This window comes from Crotalus tigris, unplaced genomic scaffold (genome assembly GCF_016545835.1).
Source record: "Crotalus tigris isolate CLP2741 ecotype Arizona unplaced genomic scaffold, ASM1654583v1 scf7180000023599.357617, whole genome shotgun sequence".
Classification (NCBI taxonomy): Eukaryota; Metazoa; Chordata; class Lepidosauria; order Squamata; family Viperidae; genus Crotalus; species Crotalus tigris.
The window spans coordinates 326,126-352,592 of record NW_024100069.1 but is presented as its reverse complement, the minus strand read 5'-3'; the positions used below and the strand labels follow the sequence as shown (position 1 = coordinate 352,592).

Below are 26,467 nucleotides of genomic sequence, written 5' to 3'. Positions count from 1 at the left end.
CTCAGACTGATCTCTTTCTAGATTAGTCAATAAATCAGGATTAAAGCAAACCCTGAAGATGATGTGTGAACAGAGTCATTCCAGCAGCAAATAATGCTGTACTGAACTCTGCCTTTTTAAATGTCTAAAATAATTTCTAAAAAGTTTCCCTTCCTTATGAAACAGGCTTCTATTTCTCTATCTCATATTCAGAATGCTTGAGAATCGCTTTTGAATTTCTTTTGGAAGTATATCTGAAGTGACTTTATTGTTGGAACGTGCTAATAATCCTACCGCTGTTCTGACTTTCTGTCACAAATATTTCTTTGAACCATACTAAGCTTGCTGTACATTCCAAAAATCGGGGGGGGGGGGGAATCCGAATAGGAGGAGTTCCCTCCTGATGTCTTTGCTTGAGATTTAATGGAAATCTGAACAGATAATAATGAAGAAGAAGAAGAAGAAGAAGAAGAAGAAGAAGAAGAAGAAGAAGAAGAAGAAGAAGAAGAAGAAGAAGAAGAAGAAGAAGAAGAAGAAGACGAAGAAGAAGAAGAAGAAGAAGTTGGAAGGGACCTTGGAGGTCATCTAGTCCAACCCCCTGCTCAGGCAGGAAACCCTATACCATTTCGGACAAATGGCTGTCCAGTCTCTTCTTTAAAACTTCCAGTGTTGGCACATTCACCACTTCTGGAGGCAGGTTGTTCCACTGGTTAATTGTTCTAACTGTCAAGAAGTTTCTCCTTAGTTCAGACTTCAGGTCTTTCACAGGCATATGTCTTAGTCTCCTCCTTGCTAAATAAATAGAATGTCAGGCTATACCCATGACAATTTTTCCATTATTTTTCTTCTGTGAAAGACATTTCCATTAAATTTAATGAGAACTGAGGAAAAAACAAATCAGAAGAATATTTCTGTATGTCATGAGCTTAAATAGGCATAGATTTGAGAAGAAAGTTGTATTTTATTGGCTGGATCCCTCAAGGGGAACAATGAAGGTTCCAGGTGTGCTTCCTTGGGGAAGACATTTGAAAAGGTAGAATAATTCATAGACATCCACTGGATCTACTACAGTTGTCAAAAAGTTGAAAACAGTATTATACAGTTTCAGTGATCTTCCCAGCCAGCTTCCAACAAGCAAAGTCAATGTGGAAATCAGAATGGGAAGTTGAAAGTTGCAGTCATGTGACGCCTCATTTAATGACTACAGCAACAAGGTCATAAAATTGGGCGTGGTCCTGTGATGCCTCACTTAATAACCACACCGCTTAATTTTCTGATCTTTGTTATGGCCATAAATTGAAGATTACCTGTAATGTGGTGGATGTGCAAATCCAAAGGGCAAAATGTGATCTGCAGAATGTATGCCTATTACCTGTGGAGAACACCTTATGCCAGGGGTCGTCAAACTTAGCCCTTTTATGACTTGTGGACTTCAACTCCCAGAATTCCTCAGCCAGCGTGCCTGGCTGAGGAATTCTGGGAATTGAAATCCCCAAGTCATAAAAGGGCCAAGTTTGAAGACCCCTGCCTTATGCTAAATGCATTTTTTCCCAACATTGCATATTAGCAGTCACTAAATCCTAAGAAAACTATGTTGCTTTAAGGTACTCCAAATCACATATTGCTCAGCACAGCCCTGATAAATCCTAATGGAATGGTTCTGTTCTGCCTTTCCCCCCTCCCTTAGCCTCATTTCACAGGTTTTCTTTTAAAAAAGTTTTTAATGTGCTGTTTTAATTATCTATTTAGGTTTTGTAAAATACTGTGAGGGACTTTTAATATAGGAAACAGTAGAAAAGTATGTCAAATAATAGAGAGAGAAACATACAGTATAGCACATGTACCTTTTAATGTAATCTTAAAAAAAAAAAAAGCTCAGTTCAATACACCCAACTTTTCATATTTGCACAAGTAGAAATTGGGGGAGGTAGGGCTGGGAATGAAAAGACCAGATTTCCCACTGTAATCAGTTTCTTTTATTTCCTTCTTTCTTTTTGGCTTTTGGAATGTTATATTGGAAACAACAGCAGCTCTCAAATAGGTTTATTTACCCATAAGCCAATTGGAGACTCTCCATCAGCTCTGATTCTAAGACATCTTGGTCTGGTTTTGAAGATTTCCACCTCTCAGAATGGTAAATAGAGCTGAAACTGTAAATCTCTTTCTCAAACTAATTCTGAGTTCCTCTTTAATGAAAGAATGCCAGGGTTGCCAAATTCTTTGTTGGAGGGGGAGAGGAAGGCTGCTGCATGATAGTTTACCAACATGGAGGACTGTCTCACAAAAACTGAGGTGGAAGGATGCAACTGTTTTCTTTCCTTCTGGGTCTAACTTGGGCAACAACCAAGGCCACAAGTTCAATAGTCAGGCCTTTGTCCTCTCCGCCAAATCCTTGCTGGAGTGATTCCTTCTGATCTGAAAAATATGAACCAGCTCCCTCTGATCCTGAGTCCAAAATGGTGACGGATGAAATCCTGGCTTCTTTTTCACATTGGCTGGCCAGATTGTGTGGTTAGATGAATACTTGTCTGATGCAGACAACAAAAAACAAAACTTGCTACTTCTTGCCAATTGAGTTGTGTTCATCAAAAACATTATTGACATTGTGCCACTGTCATATACCCACAATGTCTTCATTTTCACTTTAAACCAAGCCATTCCTTTGTACAAACTGTTGTCTTGGACACCCTTGCTTATGTTAACGTCAAGATTATCATGACAGCTTCCAAAACAAACAAGTAAATAAATCCCACATCAATCTCAAAGTCTCTTTGAGACAGTATGTTCTTTGTAGCTCCCACCTAAGAACACATCTTGTATAAAGAATACTATGCAAGTGAACAAACTGTGTCAGGCTACTTGAAACTGCGAATGTGTGGCTGTTGCAGTAGCTCTGAATGGGCTCCTCTTTTCTTCTCCTATTCTAATAAATCTCAGTGTGTGATATGGTGTCATCCTATCAGGAAGCTGCTGAATGAATGATCTACTTCACTGACTGCTGCTTGCAGAGATGGGAAAGCTGCCATTGTTATTACAAATGGGATGCAAACAGCTCCCTGTTTCAGATCTTCATGGGTTCCCCATAAAGCGGGATGAGAAATTCATCCTCTCTAAATCTTTTATGGAAACTTTAAAAATTGTACTGAGAGCTAGGGTTGTGGTCTACATTTGGGAAAAGACACTGCAACCAGGAAGAAAAATCTCTCCCCCCCCACACACACTTACTTGCCCAAAGACTAAACTCGTGCTTTCTATCAAAGGGCTGTAAAATTTTAAAAACTTGAGAAGAAATGGACTCATTCGAGTCATTCATTCATTATTGTCCCCCACTCACAATTTACTCACAAGCATTCACACAGGGGTTGCAGCTTTCTAATTAATTGAGCCACACCCTGATTTATTTGGGAATATGCCAACATCCACAGGCAACCTCACTCTACTCTGTCCCTTAACCTACAAAAGTGGGTGGGGTATAGGATAAGAGAAAAGGAAATAAGAAAATGGCAAACAGAAAAGAAGCAGAGGCAAACATCTGGGAATTTACAACTACTACAGGTAGGCAAGAGGGCTATCAGTCAACTGTCAGAACCACAAGGTACAGCAAGCAGCACATCCTGATGGAGCTTGGCTTGGTAGCTCATCTGGAGTACTCAGAAGGGACACTGCTTAAGAGCAGAGCTTGGAGCATGTCCAGGGCTCAGCAGCAAACAGAAAAGGAGCAAACACAGCAAGACAATTTAACAAATGCTAACACTTTTAAGGACTGAACATTAAATCTTATTTATGCGGCTATGTCAACCTGCAAGGACTAAGGAGAGTAGAGTTAACCTAGGCCAGGGGTGTAAAACTCACAATGTCACGTGACATGTCGCAACATATCGCAACTTTTTTTCCCACTGCTGGCAATGGAGTGGGTGCAGTTTTGGCATGAGGCATCTGGCCCGCGGGCTGGCAGTTTGACACCCCTGACCTAGGTAATAACCTATTGTTAGGAAAGGTGTGCACTACAAAAAAAAAGTTTTATATAATTATCTTCTATGCTGTAGGCTTTTTAGAAAGTTTTACAACTCAAACCTGTACAAAAGTGTTCAAAAACACAGAAATTGTACAGTTAGGGTTACACGTATAGTAAAATAATAACATACAAAAGTCTGTAGATGATGACAATGGTGATTTGCCACTTTCTTGTTTGACACATCTTGTATTGGTTTACAAAATGAGTCAGAGTCAAACCAAATCTCCAGTTACTAAATGGGAAATTAGAGAAGGAATGAAAACAAAGTGGAAAGACTCACATATAATTGTGATAGGAGAATGCTCTAATGGAAGTTCTGCTGATGAATCTATCTAATGCAGAATCCATTGCCAACCAAGAAGGAGCTTCTTCCAGCCCATATATTCCCTGCTAGCATTCAGAGTTTCAGATCATGTAAGTTGAATTTGGCTATTGTGGCTCAGTCATTGTTAGGTTCATTGTCAGGTTCTGCTTCTCCTTTAAAGAAATCCAATGAATGGCCAAATTTTGTCATAATAATTTCTGTATATTTTAGAATTGGTGGATTCATGACATTCATATTTCAAGACTGCATCACACAAATGATATACCTGAAGTATAAGTACTTCATTTCAAAACTTTGCCTACAAAAGAAGACTTGAATTCTCTCAATAGTTGAGGTCTCCTAGAAGACCATCTTCTTGACATGATAGCAGTGCTCCAATATCTCAGGGGCTGCCACAAAGAAGAGGGAGTGAAGCTATTTTCCAAAGCACCTGAAGGCAGGACAAGAAGCAACGGATGGAAACTAATCAAGGACAGAAGCAACCTAGAACTAAGGAGAAATTTCCTGGCTGTTAGAACAATTAATCAGTGAAACTACTTGTCTCCAGAAGTTATGAATGCTCCAAGATTGGAAGTTTTTAAGAAGAGACAGGACAACCATTTTCTGAAATGGTATAGGGTTTCCTGCCTGAGCAGGGGGTTGGACTAGATGACCTCCAAAGTCCCTTCCGACTCTGTTATTCTGTTAAATTGGCTTCATGGCTGCCTTAAGTGCAGGCCAAGGTCTGGGGAGAAGCTTGGTGTTCTAGTCTAGAAACAGTGAGGTATGTCTTTATTCTCTCTTTATTCTTTGTCCATCCCTATTTTTAACTATTGCAAAGCTCAAGCTATTCATTTAGATATAAACAAGGTATTAAAAGCAATCCTCGATGTTTAGTGCCAGAGTGGAAACTCTCTAGGTGATAATAGTCAGAGATCACATAGCAACCAGAGCTCTATTTTATAGCATGGGGAGGAAATTTCAACATAAAGAAATGCCTGAGGTGCAGATAAGGCAATATATAGACAGTGCAATTTCATTCAGTTTTATTTTGTTGCAAACATGAAAAAAGGGAAAAAGAATATGAACGCAAAGCTAGGTAGTTATAACTGCAAAGCTAAAAGGTGAAGTTGAATTTTCTTGTCTTCCCTCTCCAAAACTATCCTTAAGACTATTCACTTTTTTAGGGTGAATATACTCTGGATTTACAGATATAAAGCATCCACTTTTTGTGATGCTTTCCGGTATTTGATGATATGATTGTACAGAAAAACTTAACAATGTGTGATATTCAATGCTTTTATATGAATCAGCACTTTCAAAAATCCAAGCAATCAATTGTGTGAAATATAGGAGAATACTTATTTGTAAATAAAGTTCATCCCTTCTTCCCTAGTGCTGCTTACTGTTTTCCACAAATCTATACAAATGGCTTCATCACAACTTAATACTATACTCTACAGAAGGCAATATCGGGAGACAGTAGGATAGGATTAGCCTCTTACCACAAAAATGTCTTGGCTGGTATCTTCACTATCCTCCACATCTGTTAAAATCAAATCTGCATTTTGCTCAGTGCAACTATCTGAAACAAACATAAAGGGAGAAGCTGTAGCACATTGACACCATGAAATGCACATGAAACAAAAACTGGATTTAATTAAAATTGCTTTTTTCAAGTCACGCATGGGGGCAAAGAAATCACATCCTGAATTGTTCTACAGTTACTGGATCCCAGCAAATCATCATTCGTTCTTTGGATGAGATGGGGCAACATCAAAGGGGAACTTTTATAAAATGGCTTTTTTTAATCTTTATTGTGCTATGTAAATCAACTACAGCATTGATTTCCTTGCCTGCCTTCACTATCACTAAAGCCTCCTGTGGAACCACATCTGCAGTAAATAGAATCCAAGCATGCAAATCAGGTGGTTGGGAAGATGAGGGGTTGGTTCTGTAGCTGCTAATATCATAATCACCATAGAAAATGTGGTAATCACCCTAGAAAACTCAGTGAGATGATGGGTTCAGGCCAGAGTTGAAAAGCAACATCAACCTCTGAGACTGCTAGTAAAATGCAGGTCGTAGATCTCTGCAGGTGAGTTGGGGGCAGCTGTCTCTCATGAATGACTATAATGCCCAGATTCCCAGTTCTCTTCACAAAATAACAACTCCCTATCTTCACTAGAAGCCCAGATATGGGAGAAAATGTGTCACCACTTTTCTACTTGTTTTAAAAGAAAAGGCTTGCTCCTAGCCAAGGAGTGAACACTCCTAGGACTGATTGGTGTGCATATTGTCAGCAGAAGGAAGTCTTTTTGGAATCTTCTCTGGTGGGAAATGTTTTCTGCCTTGTTAAAAAAGAGCACTTCCAAAATCATGACAATATAGCTATTAGAAAAAAAATAGGAGGAAAGGAAGAATTCATAAGATGTCTGCAATATTCCTTTTTTTAAAAAAGCAGGGTTTTTTTGAAAAATTAAAAAGTTATCCTGCAAGTGGTTAAAGATAAAGTTTATCATTTTATAAGCCTGCTATAAATGAGGGAGAATGTAAAGATTGCCTTAGGCCACAGGTCGGCAACCTGTAGCTCCGGAGCCTTCTCTCTCTCTCTCTCTCTCTCTCTCTCTCAGAAAAAGAGAGAGAGAGGGAGAGCAGAGACAGAGAGACCTTTTGACATCTAAAATGAAGCTAACACTGCATATATCCTTTTTTACTTTTATGATATAATAAAGGTAAAAAGGATATATGCAGTGTTATCTTCATTTTAGATATCAAAAGGGTTTTGTGGCTCCCGGTGTTTTGTTTTTGGTGGGAAACAGGTCCAAGTGGCTCTTTGAGTGTTTTGGTTGCCTCCCCTGCCCTAGGCCAATCCTAGGCCTAGGGGACTGGAGGCTAAAACATATAAGGAACGGTTGCTGGAATTGGGTATGTCTAGTTTAATGAAGAGAAGGACAAGGGGTGACATGATAGCAGTGTTCCAATATCCCAGAGGTGGCCAAAAAGGAAAGGGAGTCAAGCTATTCTCCAAAATAGCTGAAGGCAGGACAAGAATCAATGGATGGAAACTAACCAGAGAGGGAAGCAACCTAAAACTAAGGAGAAATTTCCTGACAGACCAATTTAATCAGTGAAACAATCTGCCTCCAGAAGTCGTGAATGATCCAACACTGGAAGTTTTCAAGAAGAGACAGGACAACCATTTGTCTGAAATGCTATAGGGTTTCCTGCCTGAGCAGGGGGTTGGACTAGATGACCTCCAAGGTCTCTTCCAACTCTATTATTGGTATTATTGTTATTGTTAATATCACAAGACGGCCCCAGAATCTGGAGAATTTATGTGTGTGGAGAGATATAGATCTATGATTTTATCCAAAACGCATTCTCCAGTTTCTTGTTAGGTTCAATTTGGATGTTGAGGTGAGTGGATGTTGGTGCCGGTTAGAGGGATGTAACAAGGGTGACAATTAAAGCTGATTATAGTTAAAATGCAATTTATTAAATACGTGAAGACTGGGACTATTTTCTTGGTATTCTTTCCTAGGGCGTGCTGCTTCTTCCTCATTCTAAGAACACACCTTGCTATAAAATGTCCCAAAGGTGCTTTTTCAAAAGGCAACTGGAAAGACGTTTTGCTTCTCACTGTTGTAAATAACTTCATATATTCAGTATTTAAAAACAAGCAGAACCAGGGAGGGGACTGAATCTTGAACAAAATGGCATTACATGGTTGAACAAAGGGAAAGGATGTATTTCCTTATTCAATTGATTTGTATTTTGTCTTTCTCTCTAAAATGACATTTATTGCAGCCAGCAAATTCTTTAATCTGCCTTTCAACTGTCCAGGAGCTGCTCAGTCTCCTTTGGATTAAGCATCAATTTCTTCTCCTCCATGTGGTCTATGGACTATTGAAGATTTTAGCCACAGGTGGACAGGTATTGTCTTGATCTGAGGCCTTCTCTTTTAAAAAGAAGGAATAAACTAATCTAAAAATCTCAAGGTTAGGTTTTTCTCTCTTTGTAGCTCTGCTTTGTAGGTTGTTCTGTCATTCGCATTCCCAGCTTGTTCAGTCATTAGAGCAAGGATGTCTGACCCCTGGGAGTTATGAGCCTTCTTTTTTAAATTAACTCTGCAACTAAGACACAAAGTCTACAACTACAAGCACACACAAGCATTCCAAGAGTATTTGTGCAACATCAAAAATGAAGGATGCAAAAGAGAAAACTGTATCACATTTAGTATATTTAAATGCGGATGATGTGGTGGAATCAAAGCCAGAAACAGCTGCCCAATTACTGGTGATGCCAGCAGTACTGGAGCCAGACCAGCCATTTCACAGGACCCCTTGTTCACACCCACTGACAGGAACTCAGGCTCAGAAATATACATACCACACATACATGTATGTGCATATGGATGGATAATTGTTATGCGAAGATTGCACATAACATGTGCTACTGAATGTATACTGAGAGCAATACATACCGTACATTATTGCAATCAAACTTTCATTTCTACCTGGTTTTCTATCTGCTCCGAAAATGAGGAGGCAGAGGGAGAAAAGGGGCAAAAGAAAGAGCCAAATGCTTAAATCTTAAAAGTGTGATCTTTTGGAGCAATGGTGAGGAAGCGACCAGAATTAAAATTGGTGTTGTTTGGAAAGTTGGAGCTAAAACTGAATTCAGCTGATGGAAGGTCCCTGCAATATAACCTTTCTGTTCATTAAGAGTGAGAAGGGACCCAGCAATGTGACCTTTCTTGACTTGGTAAAGTCCAAATATGTTGAACTACAACTTCTGCCATCCCCAGGCCCCATGCTACTCTATATCACCCCTCAACATATGCTAGCATGTGGGCTGGGGATGACAGGAGTTGTAGTTCAACGTATTTGGACGTTACCAAGTCAAGAAAGGTTGTACTGCTGGGTCCCTTCTCAGCTCTCCCCTCCCGCTGCCAGCAAGCTGGTATTTTCCAACAACACAACACAAGAGGATAAGCCCATGAAAAGCCTGGGCTAAGGGAACCCACCCAGAAAGTAAACTCTCTTCTTCAGAAGGGATTTCTTTTTTCAAGCTCTGAAATAAATCTCCCAGAGCTTTCTAGGCTAGGAAAAGCTTAAATACAGTCAATGGAAAAGAGGCAGAAGAAGTGACAAAACATTATGACAACAGAAACTGTAAAACAGACTTTAAAAAAAAAAAACAGTCAAAAGCAGAACAAGTTTGATGTCAATCCCTGTGTGAAAGATGACAAGAATAAGATATTTCTCCATTTCTCTTTTTTTAATACCTTCTTATATGAGATTCAGATCGGTTCTAGAAGAATAGGAATAACTTTCCCTGAATGGATTATTAAAATCAATTGGTAATACTGTGTCCATCTGTCCCGGGTGTAGAATTCATGCTTGCTACAAGAAGCAATTACTATCTTAACGAATAAACTTCAACTTAAGAAGATGTTATTTATTACATTACTTATCTCTTACATTAATTTATGTAAAATGTTCTTTAAAATGGAAAGGTGGAAAGAAAAAAATCCAGCTCTCTTTCTAAGAATGCCATTGAGCTCCATATGGGTTGCGTGGTCCCATTTGAAAATGGAGAAAAATGCTAAGAGATTGTTTCCAGGAAAACTCTAAATAAATGGTACATAAACCATACATTATGGACTGGCAATGTGTAATTTAAATAATTCAGCTCTCGAGAGCAGGACCAAGGCAAAAATCCAGCAGTTCCCATTCAAAAGGTTAGTTCCCGTATTAAGGGTGCATCAACTTTAAAGGCAGTGGATATTTTATAGATACATTTTAATGAAAATCAGCTTAGCTATCATTCTGCAAAAGAAAGTATATATGGCTTTTTGGTAGTAAGACTCATACTTGGTCCCTGACTAAAACACCAAGCTTGCATTCTAAAAGTAGACGAATCACAAGAAAAAAGTGATTATTTTGATTTGCTTAAATTAGGGCTTATATTTGTTTCCTATTTCAAAATGACAGTTCCCTCAATTTTCAGCAATCACGCATAGAGGGACCTCTGAAGGACCACCACAAAGGACCAAAGATAGTGTGAGATCTTGGAGCTACAGATTTTCTATTCTTGATTTAAGTTTTTTTTTTAAATATTATTTTAAGTATGAAAAACAAGTAGACTCAGAATACTTTATTTGGCCAAGTGGATTGGCCAAGGAATTTGTCTCCAGTGTGGAAGCTCTCAGTGTACATGCAAAGCAACAAAATCATCATCATCATCATCATTATCATCATCATATCAATAGGGGGGAGTAAAGAAGATAAGATGGCTAAATGATAACACTACAGCCATACTACATTGATAAATATATAATATTTAAATAGACATTAATTTGAGCTTTTTTCACAACTTAAATGGTCTACTTTGCCATGCACCCATTTCAAAATTTAATTGTTGCAAGCAAAAGTAAATACTAAAATGCAACCACAGGAAATTCTTTTTTTGCTGAATCAGAAAATTGGAACAAACTTGTCACCCCCATTATTAGATACAGTATATTTGCTCCTGCAAATTACTGTCCCAAAGAGTTTGGTTTAGAATGCTGATACAGTAGGCCCATTTTTTAAAATTGATGGTGTTACATGATGGGCATTATATCTTGCATCATCCTCTTCAAGAGAGAAGTAAAGAACCAGAATTAGCTTCCATTCTTTTATAATATTTGTGGTGTATCGAGTTATTTTTTTTTTTCCAGCTGAGCTGGGACTGTGATTCCCATAATTGGGTTGGAATCATAGGAAGTGTAAGTCCCATCACATCTAGACAGTGCTTCATAGGAGTAGGCTGGCTGTATCAATACAACAGTTTAATTCTGTATCTTTCAAGGAGGCTTTTTACCAATTTGGAATGAGTGAGCCTGGAGATTTTTGCATATAAAAGGGAAGTTCTCTGCAACTGATGATAAAGAGCCTTGTGATTTCATGTAGGCTCTGACTGTCACCTGAATTTTAAATAAGAATTTTAAATAATCCAGAGCAGTGCATGGGCAGCCCAATTTCAATGCCTTTAAAATTCAGGGAGGTGTGTGTATGTTATTATTATTTGATACATTTGCAACAAAATGGCAGGGTTGATTTTCTCTCTCTCTCTCTCTCTCTCTCTCTCTCCCTCTCATTTTAAACAAATGATCTTGCACCAGATTGCAGAGAATCCAGGCATCCCTTTCTGTGGAAATTAAGCTTGAGGAAGGCTAGTAATGTTCTCTTTTTATCCAAGTGATGGCAGGATGGTCAGGATTCCCAAAATTTTCTGAAGCTGTTTGCTTGTCCTCAAAATCCATTGCTAATCATCATTATCTATGATATGGGAGATAAATGGGAGAGAAGATCCAATGGAGAGTTAAGGTGATCATCATTATCTCCTAATTTCCTTTTCTGACAGCTGTAAATAGGATAGGGGTTAAATCTACATCATTCCAATGGGACCTCTGGTGTTACATCTTCTTTGTCTTAATTACTGAATTACTACTTTACTTTCCTGCAGTAGAGATTTTATAGAATGCCGATGTATCTCTATATTTGCAGCAGAGCTGACCATTCAATCCTTATATTTCAACAGAGCTGATGTAAGAACACAACTCCATTTCTCCCACAAAAACCAGTCTGAAAAGTCCATGCTTCTTGCAAAATAGCTGCCCCAGCTTCCTCAACCCTACCTAATCTTCCCACCAAGCTGCTGAGATCTTATTGTTGGTGCCCATTTAAATGAAAAAAAGCTCAGTATTAGCCTGGAGGCTTGCCTATTCTAATACCCCCACCCCCAAAATCAAGCCAAAGGAAAAACTTCCTCCTAAAAAAAGTTTCTTCCAACATATTAACAAGGAAAAAGTCAAGGAAACTGTAGGTCCACTAAAGAGAGAAGATGGCAAGGAAATAACAGGCAATAGGGAGAAAGCAGAACTGCTTAACTCATACTTTGCATCAGTCTTTACACAAAAAGAAACTATAGCCTAACATACCCAAAAAACCACTTCAAAGACAAATTAGAAACAAAAATTAAAATAAGCAAGAAAATGGTAAGAGAACACCTATCCGACCTTGGCAAATATAAATCACCAGGACCGACAGATTACATCCCAGAATTCTGAAGGAGCTGGCACAGTGGTGGGATTCAAATATGTGAACAACCGGTTCTCTGTGTGGATGCCGCTTCTGGAAGTCCATTCTGGTCTTGGGCAACAAAAATTAGCTACCGGTTCTGCTGAACTGGTGCAAACTGGCTGAATCCCACCACTGAGTTGGCAGATGTTATCTCAGAACCACATCTTTCAAAAATCCCAGAGCATCAGGGAAGTACCTGAGGATTGGAAAAGAGCTGATGTGGTTCCCATCTTCAAGAAAGGAAAAAAACAGACCAAGGAAACTACAGACCAATCAGTTTAACATCAATACCTGGGAAGGTCCTAGAAAAGATAATCAAAAAACAGATCTGCAAACAACTAGAAACAAACAAAGTTATAACTAGTAGTCAGCACAGGTTTGTTAAAAACAGATCATGCCAAACCAATCTTATTTAATTCTTTGACAAAGTGACAAATAGACCAGCAAAATGCTGTGGACGTAGTATACTTAGATTTCAGTAAGGCATTTGATAAAGTAGACCACAACCTACTTCTTGGTAAGCTAGAAAAAGGTGGAATAGACAACATCACCACCAGATGGATCTGTAGCTGGCTGGCAAATCATACTCAACAAGTAGTCCTCAGTGGCACTATATCCACAAGGAGAGAATTAAGCAATGGGGTACCACAAGGTTCTGTCTTAGGCCCAGTACTCTTCAATATCTTCATCAATTATTTAGATGAGGGAATTGAAGGGGAACTCATCAAATTTGCAAATGATCCCAAACTGGCAGGAGTAGCCAACACCCCAAAAGACAAACTCAGGATCCAAAAAGATCTTGACAAATTTGAAAAATGGGCCCTATCCAACAAAATGAGTTTCAAAGTAGAGAAAATCAAAGTTTTACATTTAGGTAGGAAAAATTAAAGGTACAAGTACAGATTGGGTGAGACCTGGCTTAAAAACAGTAAATGTGAGAGGGACCTTGGAGTTCTAGTGGACAATCACTTAACCATGAACCAGCAGTGTGTTGCAGCAACCAAAAAAGCTAATACAATCCTGGATTGTATAAACAGAGGCATAGAATCAAGATCACACAAGGTAGTACTGATTTATAAAACTCCAGTAAGACCACACCTGGAATACTGCAGCCAGTTTTGGTCACCATATCACAAAGAAGATGTTGAGAGTTTGGAAAAAATTCAGAGAAGAGCAACTAAGATGATCAAAGGCCTGGAAACTAAAACATACAAAGAACGGTTGCAGGACTTGGGTTTGGTAGTCTAAAGAAAAGAACAAATAGGGGAGACATGATAACAGTATTCCAGTATTTGAGGGGCTGCCACAAAGAAGAGGGGGTCATGTTATTCACCAAAGCACCAGAGGGAAGGATGAGAAACAATGGTTGGAAACTGACCAAAAAGAGAAACAACCTGGAATTAAGGAGAAACTTCCTAACAGTGAGGACAATTAACCAGTGGAACAGCTTGCCTTCAGAAATTATGGAGATTTTTAAAAAGAGGCTAAACAATCACTTGTCTGAGATGGTATAGATTCTCCTGCTTGAGCAGGGGGCTGGACTAGAAGACCTCCAAGGTCCCTTCCAGCTCTATTCTATTATATTCATATTCATTTTTAACAGCTCAGTAAGTTGTTAACAACACTTTTCTTTTCAGTACTCTCTGCAACACTTTTCTTTTCAGTACTCTCCCTTTGATATCCTAGAATTCTGCAGAACATCTGCTCCCTATCACTTTTTTTCCCATCCCCTTCCTTCCTTCCTTCCTTCCTTCCTTCCTTCCTTCCTTCCTTCCTTCCTTCCTTCCTTCCTTCCTTCCTTCCTTCCTTATTTACTTACTTACTTTACTTACTTACTTACTGTAAATGAGAACAAAGAAAGGCACGTAATTGTGTGACACAGATTTAAATAATAGCTGACTCCAAAGTTAGGTAATAAAATAACAGAACAAAAAAGTTTGTGTCCAGAAAAATAAGAATCATTATGAGCAAAACAAACAAAACAAGATCTTACAGTACAGGGATTCACTAACTATCCTTCTCGAGGGCCTGAGGGAATAACCATTTTTCAGAAGGCTATCAGGATAGGAGCTACATAGGTTTCTGGCGGGATATTATTACAGACAAGTGTTGCAACAGGTGGTGAGTTAATAATTTTTCCCCCAGAGACCTACCTACCTACCTACCTTCCTTCCTTCCTTCCTTCCTTCCTTCCTTCCTTCCTTCCTTCCTTCCTTCCTTCCTTCCTTCCTTCCTTCCTTCCTTCCTTCTCTCTCTCTCTCTCTCTCCCTCTCTCTTTCTTTCTTTCTTTTCTTTCTCCTAAGGAATCCCCTTTTTCCTTGGGCAACTGCAATTTCTGAAGACCCAAACCGATGTCTGCATTCCACCTAGACTTGATCACATGCCACTGAATTTTGGTGTGTTTGCAAATTGCCCAGATTGGGGAGGGAAGTCTTCCAGAGGAAGGCCTCCATCTCAGATTCCACACCCTCCCATCCAAAGGAGTATTGCCTGCCCTGCCCTGCCCCCCCCCCCACATACACCATCATCTTTTTCATTGAGTTCTGCCTGGCAGGCAGCACATTCTTTAGCACAGGCTGCAGTAGGCATGGAAACTGCTTCCTAGTTGCAAGCTGACTTCTTGCAGCATTTTTTTTTTTTTTTTTTTTTTTGCTTTTGCCAGCCTCCTTTCTATTTTCCTGCAATGTCTTCAAATATGCTCAGGGTTATGCAGAGCATCATTTTAGACATACATCAGCAGGTGTGTACATGCATACAATAAATTGCTGTGATCCTAATATAAAATTGAAGTGGAGCTGGTCTTACATTCAGCAACCAGGTTTGACTCCACACATTCTTGAGTCGGTGGCGCTGATGGCTGCAGGTAGCTTCAAGCTGTTCTGAAAACAGTTGCTATGTTGACTCTGTCTAATTGCAGAGGAGGGGCTCCAGGAAGCTGTGATGGGCAGCATTAAAAACACAGCAGGGTGGCTGAGAAATACTGGAACAGCCATGCAGAGTTGAACAAACTGGCTGACAAAGCGCTTGGTCAGTTGGGCTGTTCTCCTTTTTTAAAAAAACCTTTCCAAATACTCACCTTCCTCCCTGTCTCAAGAAAAAAAAAAGTTGTAAGAACAATCAGGGCTGCATAACTTTATCCCATGTTGGATTTTCAAATGGCTAAGTGCCACCTTGTCTATCAAAATTAATAGGGCATTGCTTGTTCATATAGAAGAACCTAGGAAACAGGGAATGGTTGAATGTTTTTGTATCCATCTTATTCATATATTCAGGGCTGCCCAATATGATGTGCTTGTTAACATCTATTTGGCAAAAGAGGGACTGGAGGCTAATGTCTGGATTTTGAAAGAGCAGCTGCTCAATTAATACAAAGAAAAAAAGCTGCATCTTCTCCCAGGTAAGTAAAATGCAGACCGATCACCGACTTTGCAAGTTTCTATTCATCAGTCCATCTGGCTGTGGGGTCAAAATACTTTATTTCTCTGTATTATATCTAGTAAATTAACTATTTAAACTTTGGGTCTGGGGAACCTACAAAAATCTGACAAGCAGATATTTTAGCCTATATAAATTAGGGATCAGAACATTACGTAGGCTGAAGAACTGGATGTATTAGTGATGTGAATTGTTAATCATACCGATCGGTCACGAGACTTGTGTTAGCTATTGCTTAATGATGCTATTGTCTGGTTAATAACATGTGATGGCAAATTTAGTTTTAAAAAGTACATGGAACCTAGGATCATTACAATCTTAAAATTGCCAAGGTCTATTTAAACCATGCAGTCCAACTGCCTGCTTTGTACAGGAGTCCAGATTAAAGCATCCTGAATAGATGGTTATCCAGCCCCTACATGAACACAATGAATGAAAAACCCACCTTCTCCCGAAGAGCTGGCTCCACTGTTGAACTGTTTCTGTCAGGAGGTTTAGCTCCAACATTCAGATGAATCTACTTCTTCTCACTTAAATCCATTATTCTGTATACTATGTTCTAGAATGAGAGAAAAGAGAAGGTGACGTCCTTTCAAGGAATTAAAAGCATGAAATCATATCTCCAATCATCTTTTCTCTGGGCTCCACATCCTCACCCTCACCTTGACTCTCTCTTCATTGGGCTTAGCTTCTAGTCTCAGAAGCATCCTTGCTGAGAAACAGTTCCAGCTTCTCCAAGGACTTAATATGTGGTGCCTGATTCTACCATTGTGCACAAGTAACTGATCTAGGGAATGATCCTTCTTCAACAGCTGCTTCTCCTGGGCCTTCCTCCAGTCATGCCTCTTGCCAGATACATTCCAGAATCTGATTGTTTATTATTGATTCAGCCAATGCATTCCAGAAAATGCTGCTATGGTCAAATTTTAGCATTTGTCGCTGTAGATAGTGTAAGTTCTAAGCTAGGGTTAGGGGAAAGTATATCTATTTTATCTCTTATTTATGAGTACTGTAGAAGCCATGGTTGCCCACAGAAAGAAGCAAAATGTTGAACTAATACCAGCCTTGGCCTGCTCCAACCAAATTGTTCTTAGGTATTTCAGCATGGCTACTCCTGAAAATGGCATTCTACAACTATATTCGGTACCGGCTGAATACTCAAAAATATGTTACTATACTCAAAATATACTTATATACTTAAATATACAAAATATACTATACTTAAAATATGTTAAATACTCAAAAATATGGTTCATTGGCAAAGGGACAATGGAGGATAAATCAAGTGTTATGGCATCAATGAGGCAAACTATGTGACAGACAGGCAGCTGTGGGGTCCTTGTTGCTCTCTGAGCTTGGTTGTTTTCTTGCAGATATTTCATTACCCAACTTGGTAACATCTTCAGGGCTAGAAGGGAGTTTGCTGTGTTAATATACATTGGTTGCCCTGTCAGTGTTAAGGTTAGAGTTAAGGTTAAGGTTAAGATTAGAAGATGTCACCTGAAGATGTTACCTAGTTGGGCAATGAAACATCTGCAAGCTCAGAGAGCAACAAGGATCACAGTTCAGTCCTGAGCTACAAATATTATCCTCTATTGATACGTACTTGTGTCCGGTGTGAGGCTTCATCATTTTTTTATCCTCAAGGTTTATATCAGATGCCTATGTTGGGGTTTACAAGGCTACTTAGTACTATCCGGGTTTGATATCAAATTCCATTGCATGTTACCTGTCAAATGATGCCAGATGATATATGTCATTGCAAGTCAGTTTTCATAAACCTTTACTGTCAGAGAGAATTGAAATCAAATATCAGTGGCTACTATAAGTACAGAGATTATATACTTTGTAAGTATCTGGTTATTTCAAAGAACCTTTGGCATATATTTGATATCAGAATTCTTTGAGAAGAAAAAGCATTTCTTCTGAACATTCCCTAAAAATATTACCCTCTTCCCATACAGCTTTGCTTTATTCCCTGCTAATGTTCAGGTCGCTCAGCGTGACTCATTATTTCAGTTGGGAAAGTCACTATATGAATTAATAGCAGATTTTCCAGCTGAAAATAAATGTTTACTGGTTTAATAGGTTTCCCTTCTCCTTTTTCTGGCAAAGAGGTGGCTTTCTGTCTAATTGATTCCCCTCCTCCCTACAATGGGTTTTTTTGGGGGGGGAGGGTTCATACATCCTTGAAGTATATAATTAAAGTGAAAGAATTTACACACACTGCTTTGAAAGCTTAGTAAATAGTAAACTCAGAATATTTCATTGATTTGGTGCAGGCTACACTATCAGGATGGCACATTTCTTTTGTAAATTAGAAGAGGGCAACAGAGAATAGAAACAAGGGCATAATGATATGTTCATTCAACTCAGCCAAAAGGGTGGCAAAGGAGAAGGAATAGGTTTTGTTTCTGCATTCTAATTTCTATAAAATATACTGTAAAAGGAACTTCACTTAGCAGAGGCAAATATCTACATCAGTGATGGCAAACCTTTTAGAGACGGAGTGCCAAAAAACCACCCTTCCCCCTGCCCACAGGGCCACCCACCACCTCCATGGCCTGCTGCAGCAGATCACCCAGACAGCCCTGCAGCACCATGGCAGCCATGCCCTCCGCCTGCATCCCACAGCATCATCTGCATGCAACGGGGTGTGAGGGTGGAGTCTTGTCCCTACTGCCCGGCTGCCATATCCTTGGCTGCGCTGCTCCGCATGGGCTGCACCTGGGGGCAACTCTCCTCCAGGGGGGGCTGCTGGTGAGGAGGGGGCCATGGGGTGAGGTGGGGCTGGAGCAATGATGCGTGTGCCCACAGAAAGGGCTCTGAGTGCCACTTCTGGCACGCATGCCATAGGTTCGCCACCACTGATCTAAATCATTGTCCAGCAGAGTGAAGGAATATTTGCTTCTGTTTATTAAGATATCTTCAGCTCTTCTTACCAACAATAACACCAATAGGGTTCATGTTTCCATGTGCCTGTCAAGATTAATTGATGGTGTGATTGTGTGAAACAGCACTAGCTAGATAATTCAGGTAGTCCTTGACTAATGCCCACAACTGAGCCCAAAATTTCTAAGCAAGACAGTGGTTAAATGAATTTTGCCCCATTTTACAAACTCCTGCCATAGTCATTAAGTGAATCACTTCAGTTGTTAATAACATGGTTATTCAGTGAATTTGATTTTCCCATTGACTTTGCTTGTTAGAAGGTCACCAAAGATCACATGACCCCAGGACACTGCAGCCCTCATAAACACATGCTAATTGCCAAGTGTCCAAATTTTGATCACGTGACCATGAGAATATTGCAAAGGTCATGTGAAAAATGGTCACGTCACTTTTTAAAGTACTGTTGTAACCTTGAACAATCACTAAACAAATGGTTGTAAGTTGAGGACTACCTATACATTAACTCAGATGTGAGCCCATTTTTTGCTCCTCTCTTGATTTTATGGCTTCAAGAGCTTAACATCTACAGGATTACCATTGGAATAAAAATTAGACTATGTGTGTTTCTTCAGAGTTGCCATGTTGTTCTTCACTCAGATTTGTGCAAAAATGACACATTAGAGGAAAAAGGTGCCCAAAAGTAAGTATAAGGAAAAGTTATATACAAAATTGCATTTAGAAAAAAAGATGCCATAACAAAAGCTTACACATTAGGCTGGCTTATATACAAAGATTCTTATCTATGGAGCAATATTGAAACATGAATCTCCATGTCTGCTTAAAATGCAAGCCAACCAACTAATTCTTTATATAACACAGAAATGGGAAAAAAAATGAAATTTAAGCTTGGAAATTCCTACATTATTTGCCCCCAGATGCTTCAAGTGGCATTGAATATTTATCTCCTGTGGATCCAGAGTCAAACCATTGGGGGCCCTGACCTTTTTGCCTGTCCCAGGCAGCCTCGCTCTGCATTATGGTTCCACATGCAATCTGTTTACCATATGACATCCCCCCCCTCTAAATCCACATTTATGATCTCCAAAATGGGCAAAACTAACAAGTTAGGATATTTTTGAATATAGGCAGTTGGGCAGGATTTATAGGATGTCATTAGTACTTTAAGTCCACTCAAAAAGAGATGAACATTAAAGGACAATATTTACTCTTTAAATGTCCTCAATCCTCTGAAAATAAAATTTTAAAAAAGAATAAAAAAATGTTTCCTCCGACCATTCTTATGAAAGCATGTGATTTCATAAGCCATGTGTTCTGGACTCCTCAGACAGGAGAAAAGATTGTGGTGGCCAAATTCCAAGGACAAAAATGATGGGTCTCACTTTCTTGACCTCCTGCACCAGAGTAAGGTGCAGGAAGCAGGAATAGTTGCATCAATGTTTGTTGGTCCCAAATATAGTGTTTGATTTTTATTTTTTGTTTTTGGAATACTGCTGCCACTGCCAATCGCCCACTGAGATGGGGAATAATGACCTTTGTTGGCTCAGGTAGGATTAAACGAAAGGAAAAAATAAAACGTACAGCATTATTATGATATCCCTTCATTTTACAATAACAAGTAAGTCAAAGACCAGTTTGAAATGTAATTCTCATCATTCATTTCTGTCAGATCGAAAAGGTACAGTCAAGGAGCAGCAGTCAGCCCAAGAAATGTGTTACGAGTTGATCCTGATGCTTGTAAAGACTCAGCGGCTTTTGATAACATCGACTATGGTGTCCTTCTGGATCAGCTTTGGGGGTTAAGAGGCAGTCTTTGGTGGTTCTCCTTTCTCTCTGGCTGCTTCAAGTCAGCATGTGACAGGGGAAAGACAAGAGACCTACAGTATCTGCAAAGCTTGCTGCCTCAGGGCTCAGCCTGTCTCCTCTTCTCTAACATTTACATGAAACTGTTGGGCAAGGTCATTCAGTGACACAAGGTGTAGTATCATCAGAATGCTGATGGTGCCCATTTATACTACTCTGCCCCATGCTGGGCAGATGATATTGTTGTGATGCTGACCAAGTGCCTAGAGCCTGTGAGGGACTGGATTTGGGGAAGACAACTTTGACTCAACTCTGACAAGATGGAGTGACTGTTGAGGGTTTTTTTCTCCCAAGGTCTGGTGACATGACATCTTTGACCCTGTACAGGATGGCACAAAAAGCTGTTGCAAAATTTAGGGTCTTCCTAGACTCTTGGCTTATGTTCGAGGAGCAGATGTCAGCCATAGCTATGGGGGAGGTCTTTGCACAGATTCGTCTAGTGTAACAATTGCTTTTCTGAACCAGGAGGCCTTGGTCACTGCTCATTTGGACTAACGTTATGTGCTCTTCATGTGGCTACTCCTGAAGACTACTCAGAATTTGCAACTAGTCCAGAATACAGCAGTAAGTACCATGTAGAGCACCTCCATGTCGCACCACACCATTTGAGGTGCTGGTTATCATCTTTAAAACCCTACATGGCTGAGAGCCAGGTTATTTGCAGGACTGTCTCTTCCTATCTCCCATCCAGTGGTGGGATTCAGCCAGTTCGCACAACTTTGGCAGAACCGGTAGCTAATTTTTTTGCTGCCCAAGCCCAGAATGGACTTCCAGAAGTGGCATCCACACAGAGAACTGGTTGTTCACATATTTGAATCCCATCACTGCTCTCATCCCACTATACTGGATATGGTAGGTAAATTCCAAGTCCCTTCCCTTAAATATTGCCATCTTGCAGAACCTCAGAAACACCTTTTCTGTTGCAGCCCCTGCCCCATGGAATACTCCTCCCCTTGAGATCTAGGAACCCCCCTTTTTTTAACCTTCCAGAAAGCACTTAAGACCTGGCTTTTCCCCCAGGTGCTGGGATAGGGTGAAATCAGAGTGGAAGGAGAGCGGTGTGGGCTGCATTGGGGAAGCCACCAGAGTTTTGAATTAGCTGAGTAGCCACATAAATGTTTTAAATGAAAAAAAAATAAGTAAAAATAAAATATAAATGCACACACATTTGGATGGACATTCCATTCTGAGACAAATTGCACAAATGACAGTATCACAACAGCAACAACAGTTACAACAACTGAAAGTGACCAAGTCTAGCTTACCCTGTGAAAAGCTCCATGCATGGAGCATTAATGAGGTTCTGGATTGGAGGCATAACTGTAAATCTGGGTTATGAAAGAACACATATATTAGTTACCAAACTGCTTTTATTAAAGAAAAAAATATGTTAAGGGTGAGCTGGGAAAGAGAGCAGAAAACAGACATGCATTCCACTATCAATTCCATGGAAGTCCTCCCATCTTCCTCCCCTTGGATATTAAAATTGCCTTCCTTTAACAATGTCCTGTTACAGTCAAGCATAAAAGAGATACAGAAGCTGCAATGCAGATTTGCCTTGTGGAATATGTTTTAAACATGCCAACAGAAGAGAAAATGCCAGTCCAAGTCCCCATTCAGGGCTGACTATTTTGTTCCACTTCAGAGAATCCCTTTCTGCGGTCTCGGATATTCTCTCTGTACTGATCTCAATATATGTGGTCATATATTGAGATCAGGGTTGATGCTTAAGAGAAAAATGGAGGGAGAAAAGCAGGCTTTGACTACAAAGAAGCAGCAACAGCATTTGAAACAGATCAAGATTAGGATTAAGAATTTGGGAAGAAGCAGAGCATCAGTACATTTTTGTGAAGTTGTTGCATGAACAACAGTTGGTGGTGGCAGTTTATCTTAAATAAAGGGAAATCTAAGCAGTGACACACTATATACAGACCTTTGGGTGTTACTTAGCAGTAAAATCTTACAGCGTCACAGATTTGGAAGGCCAGAGGCAAACTTCAGACTCAGCTTTTTTTACCTCAAAAAACATTCTACTTCGTACTAATTTTCCTTAGTGACAAGTAGAACTTATAAAATTCTATACACTGTCACCAGGCATGTTCTGTCAAATATATCTTAATATCAACATCATATGATATCTTGATTTATCTTTAATAAGTCATTTGATAGAAATATTGAAGCTTTTCAATGATGGCACCACAATAATGGAATTGTCTCCTTGAAAAAACTTAAAAAAGAAACATCCTCCTTTATCCTGAGTTTATGAGGATGTTGAAAACGATTCCTATCCAGTTGGTATTCTACAGTTCATTTTTGTTGTTGTCACAAATTCCTACACATACAAACATACACACAAACCACCCATCCTGCCATGCTGCCTCATTGTGGTGCGGAAGTTCTTGGGAGGGGTGAGCAAAGAATGTACCCCAAGAATATGTATTCCCAGCAATGTCACCCAAAGTAGAAAGGTTATCCAAGTTATCCAGCTAAGCAAGCAGGCACCTATATTGGGCACAGCAATCAAACTGCCTTGCATTTTACAAAGCTTGGAAACAACCCAATAATTTGGGTGTCCTAATATTGTAGAATCAAAAAGCTCAAAAAAACTTGAAGACTGTCTAGCTGAATCCAATATTCAGTGCAAGATCTGTAACGAGAGTGACTGATTACTGTCCATTCTCTGCTTAAATAATTCCGAAAAGAAATTGGGCATTACTTTATTAAAGTAACCTGTTCCATGGCTGACCACTTTGTCTCCTTAGAAAGTGTTCCCTAATGTGCAATTGAAATGTGCTTGCCTGCAATTCTTTACTAATTCTTCCTGCCCTGCCCTTCAGAGTAAAAGAGGATAAGTCTGCTCCATCTTCTCCACAGCAATTGTTCAACTGTTTGAAGACAACTATTTTGTCTCTCCTTCACTTGCATCCTCCTGGCCAAATTAATAGGGAGCAGGTCACTGCTGGAGGGGAAAAGGTTACTTACATTTAAATGAAATTTCCAGACCAGCTAAGTGTTCTGTCTCAACACATCACAGCCCAGCAGGCTGCGAGGTCTGGGCTGTGGGAAGAGGATGACCTGTGCTATTCAGCCAGCTAAGGAAGCTAAGGAGATGTAACTGGCCTGATTGAATGCCAGAAAGGAGATGAACAGAAGAGCCTCTTGGAAGGAACTCAGGTAAATCATGAAGGAATGGCCTCCTAGTGTCCCATTTCAACAAGACCTCTTGCTTGGAGTCTTGATATATGTCACTGTCTCTCTCAGCACAACCCACCTCACAGGGTTGTCGTTGTGTGGGGAAATAGGAGGAGGAAGGAGTATTAGGTATGTTAGTGCCCTGAGTTATTTTGTAAAATATAATAAATAATAATAATAAAGTTAGAAAATTTATTCCTAGGTCTGCACATACCATATGGGATACATTTTCATGATCCTTGGATGCCTTTCTGCTTATGATTTCCAAAAGCTTCTTTGAGATAGGAAACCCAGGAAAAACAGTAGTATAAGCCCTAAAATAGATAAGTCACAATTTTAAAACTCCACATAGGAACTGAGCCCTGCCAACATGCATGATGTGGTTTTTACCAATGTTAAGTACAGCCCTTGCCCATCAGAAAATTGCCCACCCTTGGCCTAACACAATACAGGCCCTACGTTTTCTGGTGTTTTCCCCCATAGCTCTTTAGATGCTTCAAGACAGCAGGGAACAACAAGTTAGCTGTGTATTTTAGCCAATCCTCAGGTTTAAAATATTCAAATAACCTTTAAAATGACAGATAACTGTGCTGCCAATTCTGAGCATTTTGCTGCCAAATTTCAAAACCATGATTGGTCTCCACAAACAATTAAAAAAAAAAATCAAGGGACTGCGTGTGGCTGACACTCTTTGATTTAAATACCACACTAGGCATGGTTTACAAACTGCAAAGGCAGTATGCTCACCCCTGGGATAATGTGAAAGGTTGATAGATTTATTTCAGCAGAGAAAACCGATTCCTATCATGTGCACAATGCAGGAAGAAGTACAGTAAATGTCCCAAGAACAAGTCCACACTATTAAGGTGGCTTCCTGCAACCAAGAGTCATGCTGGCTGAGGATAATGAGGCTTGTGACCTAAAATGAGCTTTCATTAAAAAGCTTAGACAAATACATTAAACCGTTGTCTTAAAACCTACAAGGGTGGACTTAGATTGATAGTTTTAACGAATATATTCTTGAATCCAAAAAATGAGGTCCCTGTAGTGGTTTTAAAGAGACTTTTGAGCAAGGCTGTTATATGACTTTAGTATATAGTCATACTATATATACTAAGATAGGAAGAATACTGACAGCTAAGTAGAGCAGAGAAAAATGAAGAGGCACTGTGAATTGGAGACCTCTCAAGGTATTGCTGTGTAGATGACATTTTTCCCATTGTTGGAAGAAAGGTCAAAATTTATATTTGATAAAATACCTGCACTTCTCTTTGCAATTTCAGCCAGTAATATATGATCTCTCCTATTTAACAATGGAAGCCACTGATAACCAAAATATCTCACCAAAAAAACCCTTGTTGTCAGTTGTAAAGTCATGTCCGACCCATTGCAACCCCCATGGACAACATTCCTCCAAGCCTTCATGTCCTCTACCATCTTCTAGAGTCAATTTAAGCTCACGCCTACTGCTTCAGTGACTCCATCCAGCCACCTCCTTCTGTGTCGTCCCCTTCTTCTGTTGCCCTCAATCTTTCCCAGCATTAGGCCCTTCTCCAGTGAGTCCTTCCTTCTCATTAGGTGGCCAAAGTACTTGAGTTTCAACTTCAGGATCTGGCCTTCTAAAGAGCAGTTAGGATTGATCTCTTCTAGGACTGACCAGTTTGATCACCTTGCAGTCCAGGTGACTCGCAGGAGTCTTCTCCAGCACTACAGTTCAAAGGCCTTGATTCTTTGGCGCTCAGCCTTTCTTACAGTCCAACTTTCACAGCCATACGTTGCAACTGGGAAAACCATGGCCTTGACTATATGTACTTTTGTTGGCAGGGTGATGTCTCTACTTTTTAGTATGCTGTCTAGATTTGCCATAGCTTTCCTCCCCAGGAGCAAGCGTCTTTTAATTTCTTGGCTGCAGTCCCCATCTTTGGTGATCTTGAAGCCCAGGAAGATAAAATCTGTCACTACCTCCATTTACCCTTAGTATAGACAAATACCACAGGAAATTCTCTCCCACAGGCTGTTTTCAAAAGGTAGGTAAATTACATTTGGCCTTAATATCTTGTATGAACCCCTTTATATGCAGACATAACCTCTGAACATATATCATTATCCTATTTCTTCATATCCGTATTATGCACTTTGCATGTGTATCATAAAAATGAACATGCCACGGCCTCAAGTCCTGTCCAACATTTCTTTGAATAAGAGTCTGATTAAGGGCATCTCAAAAAGGAAGCCTTAAGGATAGACTTTCCTAGAAGGCAATCAGGAGACCAGAGGAATATAGAGAGGAATGTAAAAAAAATGATAGGAAAGTTTTCCCCCCCTCACCCATTCTTATTACACTAATCATCCAATGAAATTGAATTAAATTAAAGTTGGGGTTGAATTGCTCCCCTGCAGATTGTTTTTGTTTATTTATTCATTTAAATGGTTTTTAGTATTTTGATGACTTTTGTTGGAAGTTTGTTTTGTTTTATTTTTCTTATTTTGCAGCATTATTTTGTTATATTTTTTTAAAACTTTGTATATTATCAGTGTATCTCACTGAAGACAGGGCAAAAGGATATCGAATGAAATTGGGCAACCACATCTAGCTTTCAGTAGAGCACCTTATTGAAAGGTGCTCTAAAGAAGAAT

At 39.6% G+C, this 26,467-nt stretch overlaps 1 long non-coding RNA gene across 2 annotated transcripts in view; it reads right to left on the bottom strand.

The window, feature by feature from the left end:
* Positions 1-5,000: 5,000 nt before the first annotated feature.
* LOC120297213 overlaps positions 5,001-26,467 on the bottom strand; it is a 45,089-nt gene continuing 23,622 nt past the window's right edge. For both annotated transcript variants that reach the window (XR_005553730.1, XR_005553731.1), the window contains 5 exons: positions 24,045-24,144; positions 21,904-21,966; positions 17,472-17,594; positions 16,311-16,424; positions 5,001-5,883 (listed from right to left, as the gene is read on the bottom strand). This is a non-coding gene — a long non-coding RNA (uncharacterized LOC120297213). The remainder of the gene's footprint in view (positions 5,884-16,310; positions 16,425-17,471; positions 17,595-21,903; positions 21,967-24,044; positions 24,145-26,467) is intronic.